At 36.7% G+C, this 6,107-nt stretch overlaps 1 long non-coding RNA gene across 1 annotated transcript; it reads right to left on the reverse strand.

Annotated features, from left to right (window-relative positions):
- Positions 1-1,671: 1,671 nt before the first annotated feature.
- On the reverse strand, positions 1,672-5,094 carry LOC116159964. The gene is made up of 3 exons (XR_004143102.1): positions 4,676-5,094; positions 2,757-4,613; positions 1,672-1,780 (listed from the first exon to the last, which is right to left on the reverse strand). It is a non-coding gene; the product is annotated as an uncharacterized LOC116159964 (long non-coding RNA).
- Between the last annotated feature and the right edge of the window lie 1,013 nt (positions 5,095-6,107).

Here is a 6,107-nt window from a genome sequence, read left to right on the forward strand (position 1 = left end):
TAAAAATCTTATGATTATTTACGTCACAGGAAATCAAGGAAGGACTCTAAACTACGAATCAAAGATAACAAGGAATAAACGCAAGTAAGTAGCAAAAAATAAAACAAATATTTAATTTCTCTTACTGCGACATAAACAAGCACATAAACTTAAAAGTTCGAAAAACTTTCGTCGTTATTAAATTTGAGCATTATGCAATTTTAAATAAGTTTACAGAAGTGCACGTTACCTCAGTCAATTCAAGCTTAAATATTAATGTCAAGGAGTAATAAATCTTTCATCATTCCACACCGAAGACACCAACGAAAAGTAATTAAATTGTCAAGCTAAGGTGCTTTTACTTCATACTGCACTACTACTAACTCTTACACAACTCGAAACGATTCTTTCACGATATTTATGTTCCTCTAAGAAAAACTTTTGATTCATATGTATCTGATGAAGCAGACGTTGGCGCCGAATTTCCAATCATTGTGTCTGTATTTTTGTAACCTTGCGTTTATTTTTTACTTATAAAAGTATAGGAATAACAAGAAAAGCTATGAGTGTTTTGCATTGAGTGCTATCCTAGGAGTTTTGGCATATACGCAAATAATTGTGGGGATATTATAATAAGAATAAAGTAAAGCATTATAGCAGATATAAGTTCGCTTATGTAAAAAAAATCTTTTGGGTAAATTGATATACATGTAAATATGATATTATCTTAAACGTTTACTATACCGGGTGGTGCACGGTAAGTACAGGAACATAGGGATTTAACACGGGAAAATAGTTTTATGCAATATCCTACCCTCTGTACATTTTACAGGAAAAACTGTAGAGTTTAAAATTGTTCAGAATTAAAAGGTGAATGCAAAACTGTTGTTACATGTTTTATTATGCTTTTGGTATATCGCAAATTTAAAAATGTATGAATTGCTACAAATAACAGAAATGTTGAAATTGATTTTTAAATTTGCGGGTATACCAAAAGCATAATAAAACATGTAACAACAGTTTTGCATTCACCTTTTAATTCTGAACAACTTTAGACAGTTTTTTTCTGTAAAATGTACAAGAGGGCAGGATATTGCATAAAACTAATTTCCCATGTTAATCCAGGCGTCAGAGGTTTTTAAGACACAATAATTCCTATTGAAACTTTTTTCTTTTTATGCCTTCTTATAGGTCTAAAGAAACAGATACTTATTCAAAATGCACACCTGAAATCGGTCGGCAACATATTGTTGAAACAAATAAAAAGTACGATTTTCAGGGTTGTTTAAAATATGTTCCAAAATATCGGTTTTAGGATAAAAACTATGGAATACAAAAATTATCCTCATAAAATTCTATATAAAAATGGTACTTACATTATTTTCGATAAAACTAATAGTTTTGAAGATACGGCTCGGCTCATCGACGTTTCCTTCAATTTCAATATCCACTGGTTCCATGTTGGAGCAAGTCCGACCTTCGCAAGTCGTGCAAAGGACCGACAACCACACTATCCTTTGCATCCAGCTTGACAATTGCAAGAGATGGTCCTCAACAATTCTGATGGTGCAGCTTCTTTTATATTGGGTACTGGAAGTAACCCATTGGCGGTACGTCTCCAGCCCCATACGGGTGGTTCCAAATGGATGTCTTGCCAGTTTTGGATTTGAAAATAAATTCTGTGTGCAGGCTGTCGTGTTGCTGCCCGAGTAGGAGGCAAAGAACGAGGTGACAGGAATGTTTGGAAACAGCTTTTTTAAAGCACTGAAATCTCCATTCGGCCATTAATTGAAAACTTGCACTTAAAGTAGTTAGAGCGCCTAGGTAAAAGTAACAAGAAGTTGGTGAAAATTTGGTCACTTATTCTCTGAGAGACGCACTTTCTAATGGTCAAAAGAAAAAAGTGTTCCTATGTGCCGTTTCTGAGATATTTGACAGTAAAAACAGGGTATTTTAACATGGGCTCTTATGGACAGACTCAGTTTTTCTGAGCTAGCGAAGGTTTTTGTATCAAGACTTAAATGAGATGGGTCTCATTAGAAGCGAAATTTTGTGACGAATCTAAATATGCACGGAAAAGTACATGTTCATGATGAAATAAGGAAGATATTTACCGCCGGAGCGGCGTCTGCTCTGACGCGGCGGCACGCTATGCAGCACGCGTTTAAATCTGATGACTTTTCCACTAGGTCTAGTATATAACTGAGCTAGGACCATCTTTTCCTTCTTCTGCTGAGCACTTTTCTTCACAAAAGGCATGGTGTCTTTCAGAAAGAACATCAAAACCAGCGATATTTATAAAGGCCTGCACACGTCTTGTTGACACACTGATCGGATCGAGATCAAGATAGCGGCTGGGGATCTCTGGCGCCAACATCGAAAAACCAAATCCACTACACCGACTTCACGTAAAACGCCAAATTATTTAGTTTCCCGGCTTTTACATACGTCTCGCATACGTTTTGATTAAAAATAAATATATTCGTTTAGGATTTACCGCTTACACTGTGAATATTTAGTCGCGGTGTGTCGTCAACATTTAGTGTGCAAAGGTTTGAAACAGGGTCGAAAAGTAGGGAGACTAGTCAAGTTGACTACTGTATATACCTTTTTAAAAATCATGTAAGACGTTTGCATTGTGCTGAGGTACAAAATACCACTCATACCGTATTTCTAATTATGTTTCCTTCATAACATCATTTTTTTGGGGACGTTTACCGTAAGTAATAGGTACGCCGAGTACATCACTTGACTTCAGCCGAACGCGCTCTAACTACTTTAAAAGTTCATGTCAGCTCCGAGTTTGAATTGAGAGCACTCCCAAGTGTGTGTACATTTGGAGCTTAAAAACTGAAAACATTTGGGCTGAAAGGGCTTCGAACTGCGGAGTTCATTTATTTATAAAATAAAGCAGTAAATCTTTCAATTACCCCTAATTAAGGGCAATTTTAAAAATCAAAATTCCGTTCGGGCTGACAGTTGGAATTTAAAAATTAGACTGAAAACTCCGACTCGCCTCAAACCGTATCTATGAATCGGCCACAATAAGAAGTTAAGCTCAAATTCAGCTCAAAATTAATCGAAACGAAACTTTCGTTGCAGACTGAAAATCTGCATTTACTGAAAACTTTACAGTTACCTCCATTTCAGCTCAAATGAAGTTGATTTTATTGATTGAATTCAGAAATTAAGCTCCAATAAAATTCAAGATCTACACCAATTCATTAATTGAATTCATAACTATGCCTAAATTGCATTTAAGCTCTAAAGAATTTCAATTAGGCACTTGAACAAGTACAAGATTCTCTAATTACCTTTGAATAAATATATTGAATCTCACTTCACTATACTGTTGTGAGGAATATAGTGACAAACTGACAACATAAAGCAGTATAAAAAATCCCTTTAATATCCAAGGTGTTTGCAATTTTGTTTGAAAATACTATGTGCGTAGTTCATAAATACAATCATTTCTATCTACCTGATGCAAATGGACAAAAACCAATTTTGCGGAAAATGAAATATACGATGATATATGACGGGTCTGTTTGTATAGCGTGTGATGTGGTGTCGTTTCCGGCGCGGCGTTATTCAAGCTTGTGTTAATTAGGCGGCCTGTAGACACAACCAACAACAAAAGTGAGATCCTTGCTGCAGAATTTTAAAAACAATGAATCGTAAGGTTCAGTAGCAATATGAATTGTTTCAACAGAAAATCGCTCACTCAGGTCGTCGTGCACGAACAAGCACACTCCGCCACCTTTACAGACTACTCGATCTTTTCTGTGTAAAGTGTAATTTTTTAGAGCAACAACAGAATCAGCAATATTAGACTGAAGTCATGTTTCTGATATAGCAATAATGCTCGGGCTTGACGAAGAAATCACAAAGAGTAAGATCATTAAATTTAGATAACAATGAGGCCTGGTTCGAATACAGGATGTGAAGGCTTGCCAGTACTTAGGTTTTTTTATCAACTGTGAGGGGGGTTTTATTAATATATTTTATGGTCAAGTCTCAGCCTTGGTTTGTTGTTGGAAGGAGCACCAATTCTATGAACATGAACACTACCAGGGGAAACAACCAAAGTGGAGTCTATTACTTCTAAGATATCGTTGGCAAAGTCACAATCATTTATAGCAGGAGTTTCAGGGACATTGTACAGCACCACATTGAGCGAACGATTCAATCTGTCCACAGCTTCGTTGATTGTGTCCTCTTTAGAAGAGAGAGATTGAGTTGTGTTTTCTGTAATTAAATTTTCGAGTTTCTCAATTCGCGATTCAAAAGCCAGTTCCAAATCATTCACCATTGATTTGATATCAGCAATTGCCGCAAGCGATACATTGCAACGGTTACAAAAAATCTTCAGATTGTTGGAGCGCATTTTAGGAACGAATGTTCTTTCCTCTTCTGTCATATCCAAGCATTCCAAATGCAGGCCAAGTTTGCATGCACTGCAGCTAATTTTGAAATGCGAGGCGAGAGCCGAGAATGGACTCAAAACAATGACAGCACTTCATATTCATAGTTTGAGATTACGCCTATGCCTGAACGAAAATGATAACACTGATAACTGCGAGTAAGGATAACCGGCTAACACGCTAAGATACCGGTACTAATGTGATAAGGATCTACGCAAACAATAATATGAAAAGCCAAATAGGTTTGGAAATAATTAAAAATATACACTTACCGGTCAACAGATTATCGACACGAATACGATATGTAGATTCTTCGCGAAGTTGTCTGTTTATAGTACCAAACACAACCGTAACTTTTGAAATATCGTCGTTATTTCGTTTGCATTGATCGATGTGGTGGGAATGTTTAATTCATATTTGTTTTGCTTTAATATTGAAAGGTATGTGGTAGGACGGTTTGATTTTGTATGTTTTGAAATCGAGGTGATGCGACTTTTTCGTGGTTTGGGTGGTTGGCCGTTTTCTAGCGTTGAAAGTGAGTAGTTTACTAATTGGCACATTCTCCTGTATTTTAACGGTAGTTGTCCACTGTCTGCGTAAATACTTATCACAGGGGTGGTTCGAAAAGCTCTTGTGGCATATCGGAGACCATTATTATAGATGGCGTCTACAGTTATCAGTATGTTGTTGATGGTAGATTGGTAAAGGAAGCTTCCGTAATCAATTTTTGATCTGACTAAGGTGTTCACTATAAAAATGTGAGGATGTCGTCGTCGGCACCCCATTCTTGATGTGATAAAGCTTTTATAATGTTTAGGGTTTTTCCACATTTATCTCGTAGAGACTTGATGTGGGGTATCCACGTTAATTTAGACGCTAACCACATTCCCAAATATTTAAATTTGTTTACATACGTTAGCGGTGTCTGTCCGATGAAGAGCGGTGGGTTGTGTGACTTATATTTCTTCGTGAAATTCATGCATTTGCTTTTCTCCATAGAGAATTCTAGTCCATTCTACGTTGACCATTCTTGCAGGGAGTTGATACGAGTTTTGCAGAACATTTTGGATTTCTGTGAAATAAAAAACAATAATAATGATAAAACATTCTTCTTATAACCTGGAAAAGTGTGAAAATTGCTGTACCTTCCTTGCAGTATTTGGAGTAATGACAAATCCACCCATGTAAATGAGATTTACCTATGAAGGATCTATGAAAGATCTTGATCCTTTTGGGTGGATCTTGAATCTTGATCTAGATCCGTTTCTTAAGTGTGGATCTTTGATCTGGATCTAGATCACGATTTATTTAAATGCATCAATAGGCTTATTACATGTGGTATATAGATCAACTGTGCAAAGTTTGAACCAAATCGGTCCAAGCGTTTGTCGTGTTCACGGACAGACGGACGCCATCGACTCTCCTATAAAGCTTGCATCGCTTTGCTCTGCCGCTTAATAATTGTAAATACGACCGTACGACGGATAACATCTGCCATAATCTCTTTCTAGCATCAAGCAAGCGCAATAACGTACTTACGTTGATTCTGGCTTTAGGTAGTCGACCTGGTGAGATAAAACCATGTGCGGTGATTATAGCGGCCTTTAGAGTCTAAGTAATTAAATTTGGTGTTCGAGAAAACCGAGGTAAAAGAGAAGAAGTAATCTAATTCAGTGCGACAATTAGTGATGAGTGCCCATAATA

This window comes from Photinus pyralis, unplaced genomic scaffold (genome assembly GCF_008802855.1).
Source record: "Photinus pyralis isolate 1611_PpyrPB1 unplaced genomic scaffold, Ppyr1.3 Ppyr1.4_LG1, whole genome shotgun sequence".
NCBI lineage: Eukaryota > Metazoa > Arthropoda > Insecta > Coleoptera > Lampyridae > Photinus > Photinus pyralis.